This window comes from Humulus lupulus, chromosome X (assembly GCF_963169125.1).
Source record: "Humulus lupulus chromosome X, drHumLupu1.1, whole genome shotgun sequence".
Lineage (NCBI taxonomy): Eukaryota > Viridiplantae > Streptophyta > Magnoliopsida > Rosales > Cannabaceae > Humulus > Humulus lupulus.
In genome coordinates, this window is record NC_084802.1 from 171,892,808 (window position 1) to 171,907,268 (window position 14,461).

At 32.8% G+C, this 14,461-nt stretch overlaps 2 long non-coding RNA genes across 5 annotated transcripts; one reads left to right on the top strand and one right to left on the bottom strand.

The window, feature by feature from the left end:
- The first annotated feature begins 1,606 nt into the window (after positions 1-1,606).
- On the top strand, positions 1,607-10,584 carry LOC133807313 (uncharacterized). The gene is made up of 3 exons (XR_009879264.1): positions 1,607-1,754; positions 1,845-1,913; positions 10,364-10,584. It is a non-coding gene; the product is annotated as an uncharacterized LOC133807313 (long non-coding RNA).
- On the bottom strand, positions 3,965-12,227 carry LOC133807312 (uncharacterized). 4 transcript variants are annotated; one of them, XR_009879263.1, is made up of 6 exons: positions 11,824-12,223; positions 11,643-11,744; positions 8,156-8,193; positions 7,911-8,000; positions 7,012-7,038; positions 3,965-6,077 (listed from the first exon to the last, which is right to left on the bottom strand). It is a non-coding gene; the product is annotated as an uncharacterized LOC133807312 (long non-coding RNA). The 4 variants fall into 4 exon arrangements; XR_009879262.1 differs by having other exon boundaries at positions 7,012-8,000; positions 11,824-12,227; XR_009879261.1 differs by having other exon boundaries at positions 3,965-7,038; positions 11,824-12,222.
- Positions 12,228-14,461: the final 2,234 nt, after the last annotated feature.

Sequence of the window (14,461 nt, forward strand, 5' to 3'; positions counted from 1 at the left end):
ATTTATGAGATGGGAGACATTTTACAAAGTAATAGAATAGGACGCTTTACAGGAAGAAATTTGTTCTTCATGGCAAATATGTAATTGAGATTAATTAATTATTAATTTACAAAATTTATTAATTATAATTTTCAAAATTATTATATTCGAAATTAATAAATAACAAAAATAATTAGTTTTAATTTATTTAAAATTATGAAAAATAAATATGATAATTCAAATTGGATTTGAATTGGTTTATAAATTTATTCAGATAATTAAAATATTTATTTGATAATGTTAGATATCAGTTTTTAGATATTTTATCAATTTTTGGATAAATTTATTATTTAATAAATAAAATGGTCAAGGCACATGCCCTGAAAAACGACATGTGTCACACGCAAGTCATAGTGTGACTGGCGTGAAACAGAGTCCCAAGACTCTGTCTGGGATGTTTTATTTATATTGTTAATTTAATAATTAAAATTATTTAATTTTTAAAATTTGAATTTAATTCAATTATTAAAACAATTAAAAAGAAAAGAGTTTTCTACAGTTTTAAAAAGATACATAGTGATTAAGTTTTCTCAAATTTTTCACACAGTGAGAAAATATATCGTATCTTTTCTGTAAGCCTGAAAAACCAATCTCAGGCCTAATTCCAAGACCTTATGTGTTGAGTACATCTTGCGAGTTCAGGGGTATATTTGAACAATTTTACAAAATACATGATGCAAAAAATAATTTATCAAAACACAGGGCCCAAAATAGTGTAATCCTTTAAATTTATAGAATAATATTCATTAGAGGATCAAATGGAACTAATTGATAAATACATAATTAGAGAGGTTAATGGACATTAAGACCTAGCTCTACTTATGAACAACTAGCAGATGGTTGTAATGTCCTGCGTTTTCGGGTACCTTGAAACGACTCGGGTCGGGATTATTTTCCCCGAGTTAAAAATATTATTTTAAATAATATTATATTTTGTTTGAAATTTATTTCCATGATTTATTGCTAGCTAAATTATGAATTTTGTGTTTAAAAGTCAAGGTAAGACTTTCGGTCTTGGACCGACACAAAAACCCTGATCAGGTAAAAAATATCGGAAAATAAAATGAAAAACTATGGAAAATATATTTTTGGCATAAAATACATTCATAAAAATTAAAGTTTGGTCAAAAATAATAAACCGAAGAGAAAATGGAAATTTTAGGGCATTTTGTGTTAAATGCTTAATTTTACCGAAATGGGAAATTTTATTCCATGAATGGACCGTAGAATAAATTTTATTGTGTGATTAATTAAATTAAATGTGAGATATATTTAATTTAATTATTATGTGTTAAGCTTTTTTTAAAAAAAACTTAATAAGATTGAAAAATGTTATAGGAAGTCAAATTGGATTTTTCTTCTTAGGAAATGTTTATTAACCTTTATAAAATATATAAATATATATATAAATGCATAAATGGAAAGAGGTGGCTGGCCATGTGAGGTTTTAAATAGTGTGTACAAAATTAATTAAGTTTTAAATCTCATTTTAAATATTAGGGATAAGGGCAAGTGGATAGTCAAAATACTCAAATGTTTTAGGATATTTTAGAGTAGTCTAAACCCTTCTAACCCCCCCAAATCCAACCCTCTCTCTCTCACAATCACTCTCATCTTATTTGAAAACTCTATATCAAGTTTCTCTCCATCTTCAACCTCAATAACACTAAGAAGGCTTGGAAGCTAAGCTTTGGTCTAGAAAGGGTTTCCGTAAGGTAAAGTTTCAAAAAACTAGACTCTTGTAAAGTTTTAACCATAGATTTTGCAATAGCTGATTATATATGTTGTTGGGGGAGTTGATTAAGGTTTTGAAAGGGTTTTGAAGGAGCCAAAGCTAATAGGAAGATCCAAACCTTAAGCAAGAACAACAAGAGGTAAAAAGTTTACTTTTATGGTTATTATTGTATGGTTTTTGTTTTAAACATCATTTTATATAGTTAATGCTTAAAGTTTCTTATTGGTGATGTAATAAGGTTACGGTAGTTGTTTTATAATTTTTATGATGCTTGTGTGTTGATTTTTGAAAATAGGGACCAAAACCCCCAAGGGTTTTGTTGGAAACCCTAAAACAAAATATATGTTTTGAGCTGTGACTTCCAAGGGGTCAAGCATCTACTGTATATTGATTTTGTAAAATTTAATTTTACTGTGATGGTTTTGAGATTGATTACATAAAATTGGGCTTTTGAAACACTCAAAAATGTTTAAAAATGAGTGAATTATGCTATTTCAAAGTTTAGGTAAAAAAAACTATTTTTTCGTATTCTTAATTTCAGGACCAAGTTTGGACAGCCACTGTATAGGGCAAATGAATTCAGTTTTTCTAAAATTTGGTGGACATATTATTGGCATAACCTAGTATTCCACTGTAAAATTTGGTAAGAAAATTCTAAACAGTTTGAAAGTTATTAAGTGTCAAAGTTTGGAAAAAATAAGGACATGAAAATAAGGTCATTTTTATCTCATGTTGGAAAATAATTTCACCAATAAAAAATTCTTCTTTTGACCTAAGATTCTACAAAGACCTAAATGGCATGCCAAAAATGGAATTGGGAAATTTTTGTAACAATTTCTTAAGTAAATTTCAAGTTATGAACTAACAAAGTATGTAGTTACAAATGTGAAAAATAGGGTTTTCACACTTAGTGTATAAATGAGATTTTGAAACTTAAGGTAAAAAGTTAAAGTTTGCTTATTGCAAGATAATAAAAACTTGGTAAGTCTTGAAAACATATTTTGACCTAAAATACCATTTTGAGTTTAGTGGGAATTATTTTTATTAAAAAAATTTTATTCTTTCAAAAAAATAAAAGAATTTATTTATTAATAAGTTAATAAATTAAAAGAGGGTTTAAAACCCTATCTTTTGATAAAATAATTGAGTGAATTATTTTTCTAGTAAGTAAACTTGATTAATTGACTTCAGAAAGATTAACTAGTCAAGATGGGAAATTTTTAACAGTTTTCCTAATTAAGACAAATTAGACAATTTTCTTAAAACGATTTTTAGAGATTAAAACCTTAAAAAAAAAATACGAAAATTAAGAGTTTATTTTCTTTAAGAATAATTAAGGAATTAATTAGTATTTTCTAGATATAATACCGGCTAAAATCTTCCATATATTTAACCAACTTGTTGAAAGTACGGGTTAATAGCGATGCATTTAAAGAAGCGGATTGTGGGTAAGTACTATTGTGATACCCAAGCCTAGGTATCGAGACCATAGGATAGGTCTCCCCGAGACTTAGGGTTTAGTCTCAAATATTTTTGTATGAATTTCCTTAATGGGTTTAAAACTAAATAAGGATCACTAATCCTTACAAATATTTTTATTAAAATGACCATACACTACTACAAAAATGGGATTTCCCGAGAGATTTTAACTGTCGCTATTGAGCAATGACGACAGTCGACTAACTGTCGTATTTGCCTATGCCAGCGTAGGGTAGCTACGCCGACAGTTAATAAGTGTCGTCGTTGCTGGCTACGCCGACAGTTAATATGTGTCGTCATTGCTGGCTACGCCGACAGTTAATACGTGTCGCCGTTGCTGGCTACGCCGACAGTTAATACGTGTCGCCGTTGCTGGCTACGCCGACAGTTAATACGTGTCGCCGTTGCTGGCTACGCCGACAGTTAATACGTGTCGCCGTTGCTAGCAACAACGACAGTTAATACGTGTCGTCGTTGCTGGCAATGCCGATAGTTAATAGGTGTCGCCATTGCTGACAACGCCGACAGTTAATACGTGTCGTCGTTGCTAGCAATGCCGACAGTTAATACGTGTCGCCGTAACATTGAATTTATATATATATAATAATTTTTCGATATATATTTTTTAAAACTTTTAATTATATTTTTAACATGTGAAGTTTGATATAAATTTAAATAAAAAAATTACTCACATAATTATTATTACCATAATTTGTAAAAAAAATTATATTTATCACAATAAAAATTCATATACATACAACATTTATTCATACAATTGAAATGTAAATAATACATCAAATCCCCATGAGACTAAATAAGTCTCGATGAAAATTCATTATAATTCTCAATAAAAATTCATTATTCTCGATGTAAATAATACATCAAATCCTCACTGTACATAATTCTTACAAGCAAGAAAGAAAATAATACCCAACAACTTGAAGAAGAATTTTGTGTTGCCTTGGTTCTCTTATATAATTGTCTTGGTTCTCTTAAATATTCAAGTAGAGTTTTAGCCTAAAATACAGAATAAACACCATTAAAGTTAAACCAAAACTAAAATAAATAGAGAACTTGAGGTTGCAGAATAAATAAAAAGGATGATTGTGGTTTTCAGTCACAAAAATAATTTATATAAAAGTTGTATTTTTCTTATCAAATTGGATAGCCTCATGGCTTAAGTAGTTAGTCTTAATTCTTTAAACTAAGGAATGCATACCTGTCAGTCTCAATTTAAAAGTGCTCAAGCTAGTTAGTTTATGAAATCACAGACATTAATAAACCAAATGACCAATCATTCATAGCACATTAGCAAATATACAATAAACATCGAGAAATTAATATACATATATACACATATAAAGACATGCACTGTGTAGGTAATATGCATAAGATTCTAAGTCCATAGTACTTGGAAAGAAAAGAAAAGATAATATAGTTATAAATAAGAGCACCAAGATGATCAAACTATTAGACTGCAATGAAACACAAAGCTATGCTTCAATTAAAATAAACACAAATTGAGATAGTAGTTCTGGTGCAGAAAAGGAAATCATCGAGTAAATATATAAATATATATCCTATGTCTCAATTGATTGAACCAAAATCTCACCAATTGATTTTTTTTGAAAACTTTCAATTGTTTAAAGAATACATTGTTTCAGCTAAAGCCATCGAGCATGGTAAAAACAATCACAGTTTGGAAGAAAACAAATAACTTAGATATTATTTAAATAAGAAAATGATCAAACTATTAGAATACAAAGAAACATAAAGCTATGCTTCAATTAAAATAAACACAAATTGAGATAGTAGTTCTAGTGCAGAAAAAGAAATCATCGAGTAAATATATAAATATATATCCTATGTCTCAATTGATTGAACCCAAAACTCACCAATTGATTTTTTTAGAAAATTTTCAATTGTTTAAAGAATACATTGTTTCATCTAAGGCCATCGAACATGGTGAAAACAACTACAATTTGGAAGAAAAAAAATAACTTGAATATTATTTAAGTAAGAAAATGATCAAACTATTAGACTACAATGAAACATAAAGCTATGCTTCAATTAAAATAAACACAAATTGAGATAGTAGTTCTGGTGCAAAAAAACAAATCATGAATTATCAACCAATATGCTAATAACGTCAAGCTTTTGTATAGAACTTTATACTATTGAACCTACATGTGATCACAAGAACCAAAAGTGATGCTCAATGTTATAAATCACCTCACCAAAGACATTAGACAAGGGACAAGAAGAAAACTAACATATACAAAACAAGAAATACAAAAGGTTATGCTATATGCATATGCCAACACACAATATGTACATTCATACAAGTATATGTTATAATCAAACCAATCAAACAAACACAATTCAATTATAGGATGATCATAGACAAGTCTACATCAATTCAAACAACACACAAGTTTTCTTTCTTATCTCCGCAGCACACAAATTTCTCAGATCCTACTTCACTAAAACACACAAGTTCTCAACCTTCCGTTATCACCGCAGCACACAGTAACAATCTCATAACCTACTTCACTATGGATGAATTTTTAAGATATTCAAACTCCTCTAACATTTGCATAGTATTAAAATAAAAGTTAGAAGCATACCTCTTGCAAACTGTTGCAAAATAGTTTCTTTGAAGTCTGTCTCAGCACATACACACATTTACAATGTTATAATATAATGAAAGTGAGTCAAATCTGAATTAAATCATTAAATAATAATGCAAAGAAGAGAAAAACCAAATGCTCATCTTACTCTTTCTTCTCAGCCTTGGGTTGAGTCAAATGCTTAGCTTGTCCACCTAAAATACATAGAAAACTAAATCATAACTTAGTTTATGTATTTTCAAAATGCAAAGATGGATTACATTTTGACAAAAAACTAATATAAATATATATACATATATTTATACCTACAATCTTTATAATATTTATGTGCATGTAGAAGAGTCACCACCAACTATCTATATATTATATATGTTGTAGCCCAGCCCCAAGCCCCCTGATAGTACGAGCCTCTAAATAGAAGGCACAGGAAACAATATATCTAATTGCATTACCACACTAAGTTAATAATTTTTTTGTCTGTGCCTTCTGACCAAATAGTAGCCCCCAACAATATCTACATGGCCTAACTTCTGCCTACTAATAAAAGCAACAATCAATAAAAGCCAAAAGACTCCAAAGTTTGAAACTTTCGAACACACTACTTCCATGTCCAAATATAATTTCTGGTAACAGAACAAAAAAATGAGCAACCACTAGCCAAGTGAGATCAGATTCTTATATGTTTATTTTGTATCTTATAGGTACACATGTATATTATAGTGTTCAACCAAACCAACGTATATTTCGGGTATATTTAAAATATGCTTATAATTCTCTGAGACATTTTGTGAAATAAACAATAAGTTCAAAACATCAAATATTCTTAATATTCTCCGACACATTTTGCCAAACACTTGTGTGCTTTAAAAATGAAAATCTGAGCAAAATAAAAGATTTGAAACCAAATGTCCAAATGAATCTTCTCAAGTGGAAACAAGATATTAAGCAATATATAAACTAGTAACCACATCAATTACTCACAAAAATATAAAGTATAAACCCACTGCTCAATTCTATATTATCTATTTCAGCATTCAATCTTCTCAATAATAACTATTTCAGCTTCTAATCAATTCGATAATAACAAAGAAAAAGTTGAATACAAAGAAAGAAGAGAGCTGACAGAACCTGTTGGAGGAGTCCCTTCCTGCGCCGCTGCAATTGGTCCGAATACAAGCGAATTTACAGAATTATAGATAACAAAATTTAAAGCATTAAAGAGATCTGCCTTTGACCAAACACCTTAACTACAGCCACTATATAGCCAGAATAAACCCAGAAGAAAAACTAGTAGGAGCTATGAACTAGGCTCATGGTAATTGGGAAAGAAAATAAGAATTTAGCAACAAGCTATTAAGTTATTTTCACCCTCGTCATCAAATAATAATATCAAGATTGCCAAACAGATGCATACAAAAATATCCTCTCCTGGACATGGAAATCAAATATCAATAGCAGATAGTAATACTGTGGAATATAGACTCATTGCCTGATATGAAACAAGAGATTTATTTTCAATTTTTCATTGATATATAATGTATGGCTGATGTTACATGTATATATCCATGTATATTATATAGATTAAATGGTACCTAAAAAAAAATCAGGTGCTCCATTTCTGCAATTGTTTCAGTTCTTAATTTGTTTGGTTACTGCCCACTCTTGTTATTATACATTAGGTAATTCATTTATTCTTTACTTATTCTGTTCTTTTTTTTTTCTTTTGGATTAGTATTAGTTTTGGATTTGGAGTATAACATTTTTCAAATATTCTCAGAGCAGTGGAATATCAAAATTATCACATGCTAAGTGGATAAAATTGGTAGTTGAATTAATCTTTTTAATATGTTTTCTAAATTACATAGCCAAAACACATGGTAAAAGTATCAAACTCAATCAAATCATATCAATCAAACATGATACAAGTACCATAAATATCAATTAATCTCTAGGAAGATAACAACTGGAAATATAAAAGCAGAAAAATAATCTAAAATAAAAATTAGAAAAGAAGAAGCAAAGCTTACCCTCATTCGCTTCTCTAGCTGTAGACGCCAGGTCAATTCTTCAACTTGCTTTTCCAGCTTATTTTTGGCAGCCTGAAGGGCACCAGTTTCCTTAGCAGCATGCAAAAGATTGGATGATATCAAAATATATTAAAAAACATAAAATTATTCCTAACATAGAACAATACATCTAAAGTAAAATGTAAATATTCCTATCTTAAAAAAATGAATGAAAGAGGTTATTCCATAAAAGCTTGTATATATACCACGCCTCATCCAGAAGAGCAATGATTCCTCCAGGTTTCTGAAATAATAGAAGTACATGTACATTAAAATAGAAACAAAGAAATGAACTTCCAACTACTCTCTCATTCATTAAATGATAGATTCTAGCAAAGAGAAGAAAAACATGTCTATCAAATGACAATGTCCAATCAAGCAGCTATTGTGTAACGATCCAAAATCGCTAATAAGGCTTAAGGGCCTTGATTAGTGTGCCAGGAGGGCATGTTGGGATTTATGTGTGATTTTATGAGTTAAATGCATGGTTATGATTTAAAGCGTATTATGTGACTATTTGATTATTTGAGATGCATGACTATGTATATTAGTATGCATGTAGGCCCGGATTGTGTTAGAAGGGCATAATTGTAATTTTGGCCATGTTGGGCATAACTGTATTAATATGTGATGATTGTTGAGACCACAGTGGTATGTGGGTATATCTGTGATTTGTAACTTTCGGCACGAGGCGATCCTAGAGCTGAATAGCGGGGAAAAGTCACAACGGGGCATTATGATTGACTTTGGGCAAGTCAAGGAGTATTTTTGGTATTGGGTTATGAAAATAAATAATTGGAGATATATTTGAGGTTAGGATGTCTAGGCGGGAATACTGGGGGATTTTACCATTTTTGCCTCGGGGATATTTTGGTACCCCGAACCTTGAGGTAACCAGCTTAAGTTATAAAAACAAAACAAATAAACCATTTGGAGACTTAGAGAAACCGACCCAGCCTCCACCCTCTCTTCTTCTTCTTTCTTTCCTCTTTCTTTCATGAAATCCATAGAAATCTTAGGAGAAATCAAGCTTGAATTTCTGAAAGTTGATGGTGGGATTTGGAGGTTTAGCTCAAGAGTTAATCAAGAACAAATCAGGGTAAAGGTAAGCAATTAATTCTCTTTCTCAAGTTAAATTCTGAGATTTTGTTGGGTTGTGAATGTTTATGGATTTTGATATTCAAGGTGGAGTTTGAGGCTTGAAACTTTGAAGATAGGTCATGGGATCCTTTGGGAAATGATTGTACAACTGAGGTAAGGTTTAAATTAAAGTTTGATGGTTGAAATTGAGAATTTCCATGGTTGGTTTTGAGTTTTAGGTTTGAAATTTCAGAAATTTGGAATTTGGGATCTTGGTGAGTGTTAGGTTGGATTTTTGGTGGAATTGTGTTGTTTAAACCATCCTAATGTTGTGATTATTAATTGGTTTTGATTTGGGAGCTTTGGGATGGCTTAAGGTGAGGTTTTAAGCTTGAAAATGGTGGGTTTTTCTGGGTTCGAAGGGTCGGGCCGCGGCCCTTGAAGGCTAAGTTGTGCTGAGGATGGAGGGCGGACCGCGGCATGGTCCTTGTAGGGCCGCGGCCCTTACCTGTTTCTGGGCATTTTGTGGCTCTGTTTGGGGGCCATGCCGCGGCGCTTAAGGAATTTTGGGATTTTGAGAATCTAAGCTTGGGAATTTAACCACGGGTGCTCGGGATTGAATCTTTTTATATTTTTGGTGAAGTTCAATGTTCCGGGGACTAGAACTTGGGTTAGAAACTCATTTGAGATTAATCTTATTGGTATCCATTATCTTGGTTGTGACTAGGTGTTAAGCTAGTGCTCGGGAGGTGGAACGTGCTCGGGGGCCGTCATTTTTCTATTTAAAGCATTTGGAATTAAGGTAAGAAAACCGTAACACCCGATAATAGGGCATGGCCCCACTGTGTGATTGTAGGGCATGGCCCCGGATTGTATTATGTGTAAATGTTTAACCTTAAATGAACCGTGATGTGTGTGAATGTTTATTTCGAATATACTATATGTGTGATTATGATGAAATGAACGGCAAGAGCCGAGTACGGCATAGGCCGGGGCGGCCGTGGGGCCGAGTACGGCGTAGGCCGGGGCGGCCGTGGGGCCGAAAGTAACACCTAGCACATGGGATGTTATAGTCAGGGCGGGGCCCGGTGGATACATGTGTTATGCTATATTCAGGGTGGGACCCAAGGGATACATGAGTTATCCTCGCGGTAAGAACCGATACCCCAGGCTTCGGTAAGGCTCTGGGGCGGCTTGGCCGTGTTTGCTTAGTCTAATGATTGACTTGTTTATCTGTGGGCTATTTGATATGATTAACTATATATATTGGCATATGTTATGTTCTGCATGAGTTTTCTTGCTGGGCTTCGGCTCACGGGTGCTCCGTGTTGCAGGTAGGGCAAAGACTGAGTCAACCAACCATGAGTACGGAGAGCGTGAAGCGACGCGTACATGTTTGGCCTGCCCGACTGCTTTGGTTGGGGGTTTATTCGAAAATGGCTGTAATAATCTATGATTTTATGATTAAACAACTGTAACCTTATTTCAAGATGTAATTAGTTTTCAAACCTTATTTTGGGATCCCAAATGTTTAATGATAGAAGTTTTAATGAAACGACGCATTTTCAAAGATTACAGCCTTAGCTTTTAATTAGTCACACTTTTGTTCAAAACCTCGGTTAGCGAGTTCATTGCACACTGTTTTGTCTTAAAAACTCACTTAGTAACGGCTCTAAGGAAGTAGGGCGTTACATATTGTATAGCAAAAGTCAACATGGAATTATCAAAAGCTGAAGTATGTGACAATTAATTATTTGAAAGAATGTGTATGTATGAATTGCTATTCTGAATACTTGTGGGTGCAAGAAAGCCAACATGCTCTAATACCCTTCTTAATTTTTGTGAATTGAAGGGGCCCAAGGTAGAACAATTTATATGCCTCACCAACTGATTGAAGTTGAATAAATCCCCTAAAAAAAAAGACCACTCTATACTCAGCAGGGAGGGTAGGGAGTTAAGCAAATCAATAACTAAGTCAAACTTCAAAAATAAACTCTCAAATTATTTCAATATTTGACAGATCATAGATATGTCAGCTTCAAGATAAATGTTACAGAAAACACAGTTTGATAAAATTTTACAAATAAGACTCGTACTTGTTATAAATCCATACTAATAAAGTTCCCAGATTTTAAAAAAAATATGAACTTGTATAAATATATGAAAAAATACAGGTCTGATAGAAGATCAGATTGAAGAAAATTACAACAAGAAACTCCAGTCTCTAGCAAACTCAATCAGCAAATAAAAACACTTTTGACTCTTTCACATTGAATAACCAAATAACTACCCAATATCAAACTATATCCAATATTTTCCCGGACAATCCCATATAACTTTATATCATTGAATATCTAAATAACTACCCAATATCAAATAAAGTTCTCCGATTAAGATGCATCATATTCAGTAATGTAATAGTCTAAATCATATGGCCTGAAACAACAAAGAAATTACATGTCTTAGAATCCTCATAACAGCAAAAGCACTTGTATATCAAAGATATAAAGCCTCAAGGACCAAAGTTGGAAAGATCATAATTGATTTTAACACAAGTATGCCAAGAAACATGTTTCATAATATGTGTATATATATATAAAGACAGCAACCAACCTTTTCAATGAGATCAAGAACATCTTGATTGTCAATAAACTCTATATAACTCCAGTCAATTTCTTATTTTGTATATTCTTCTTGCTCCATCTTGAAGACATGCTGTCAAATAGTAATTTAAGTAAGCCAAAAAAGGTTTAGCAGATTCACTAAAACCAAAAGAAGATAAATCTTCTCAAACCTGATTAAAATGTTGCTGTAGTTTTTCATTTGTCAAATTGATACAGAATTGCTCAAAACTGCCCCCGAGCCACCATTCATTGCCGTCGAGCCCAGCCCCGAGCCCCCTGCCGTTGTACACCCTGACCTCGACCCCCCTGCGCCATCAAGCCCAGACCCGAGACCCCCCCACCCGCCATCGAGCCCAGCCCCCGAGCCACCATTCGTTGCCATCGAGCCCAGCCCCGAGCCCCCTGCCGCTGTACACCCTTACCTCGACCCCCCTGCGCCATCGAGCCCAGACCAGAGACCCCCCACCCGTTGTCGAGCCTGCCCCCGAGCAACCAGTCGTTGCCGTCGAGCCCAGCCCCGAGTCCCCTGCGCCTGCTGCCGTACAACCTTCTCTTTTCTTTGTGAAAATAATGAAACTTAGTATTGTCTATTAGGATAACCTACTTGGGGTCAAGCCAAAAAATAAAATTGGACACCTATATAAATATTTGTATATTCATTTGTTGTTCAATTAGTTGTGTTGGTTTAGTGTTAGAGTCTCTAACTTGATTTGGAAGGGTGGGGGGTTCGAAACAGGTTAACACTATTATAAATTATTTTAAATATTATATGTGTACTATTTAATATCCTTAAAAAGTTTGATAAATTATTCAAATAAATTTTTTTAACTAAAACTTTAGTATTATAATTTAGTAATTAATATTTTTTTATAAAATTATATTATAGTATTTTTACTCTTAATATCATAATTAATTTAAAATTTGATGTAAAAATTATTATAAATACAAAAGTTAATAATATGAAAATTTTATATAAAAAAAAAACTAGTTTTAAAAGATTTTAATAAATACATATTTACATAATTTAGTTTACTTTTTAAATTTTATTATACATTAATTATAATTTTTTATTTGAATTTTGGCGACATTTTAGTAATTAATATCTTTTATAAAATTAAATTATAGTATTGTTACTCTTAATATTATAATTAATTTAAAATTTGATATAAAAATTATTATAAATACAAAAGTTAATAATATGAAAAATTTAGAAACAAAAAAAAATCTAGTTTTAAAAGATTTTAATAAATACATATTTACATAATTTAGTTTATTTTTTAAATTTTATTATTCATTAATTATAATTTTTTATTTGAATTTTGGCGACATTTTATGACTGTCGGCATTGGACGTTTTTTAACTGTCGGCGTTGAGGTCAATAGCGACACCGTTTAACTGTCGGCATTGGTCTTAAATTAACTGTCGGCGTTGGGGTCAACAACGACACATTTTAATTGTCGGCATTGGTCTCGAATTAACTGTCGGCGTTGGGGTCAATAGTGACACATTTTAACTGTCGGCATTGGTCTCGAATTAACTGTCGGCGTTGGGGTCAATAGTGACAGTCAAAAGCAACAGTGACAGTTATTAGCTGTCGGCGTTAATCTCTATGCCTACAGTTTTTAACTGTCGACGTAGAGTCCCGCTAAGCAATTACGACAGTCAACAGAGTTGACTGTCGTTGTTGGGTGTCGGGAAAGCCCAGTTTTGTAGTAGTGATACTGCCCAAAATAATAATAATGAATTATGAGTGTTATAATTAATCCGATTATAATGTAAGGATAACTACAGTATTGGCTAGCGTAACTGGACTGAACGTTGGAGGGTGAAAACCTGCTGAGTGCTAAGGACTCCAAGTAAGTCAACTTATACTATGTGGCTGCAACATGAAACGACCATTGTATTGTATGTTAGTATAGGGACACATGCACATATATACACTGTCGTAGAAAGTTTGTTAGAGACGTTAGTCTAGTGAGTGCTGATTTAGAAAATATGAACGGTAGATATTCATCATATCCTAGACGGCTGATCCCCGTCACACTGCTTGATTTTATTATGTCTGGTTCATTACCGCGACGAGTGGCCAAGAGGTGAGGATTGCTGGTTAAACCTAGGGGCACCAAAATGAATGGGACCTAGGGGCCCTCATGCTTACTTAATCAATGAACAGTTAGAATCTGAGCAAGTGCTCTAATAAGTTATTCCCGGATAGTAGCCGTGAATATTTTCCATTCAGTGAGAGTGCCTAGAGATACTAGGAGTTGCCAAGTTTGAGTGAGGTTGAACACCCTAGGGGAAACTACTCACCAGCATCACTGATTAACATAGAAGTCTCTGTAAACCCGTGTAGATTCGATTACACTCTTGGATATGTAGTGATGCCCTAGGTAACTTGATGGTTACCCTTGTGAGGGATTTACTCTTGGATAAGTAGCGATTCCCTAGATAAAATGATGGTTACCCTTGATGGGGATATTTATTGGCTAGGTATTAGTGTTGAGACTCGATTCTCTCTTACAGATCAACATTTATGCTGGAGGACATTTACGCCCGAATTGTTGGAAATTGTCGAGCATTGGTCTCGAATTATATTGTGATATATTATATCTGCTTGCTCTGGGATTTTCTGAGTGCAGGGATATATTTGTTGATAAGATATAGTTATGATATAATATATCTGCTTGTTTTGGGATTTTCTGAGTTCAAGAATTTATCTGGTTATATGAAATAATTTGTCAATGGTTATCAGGTATGACCATAAGTTTCCCAGGATGCTTTGCGTTCTTGAAATTGATTGTATAAGAT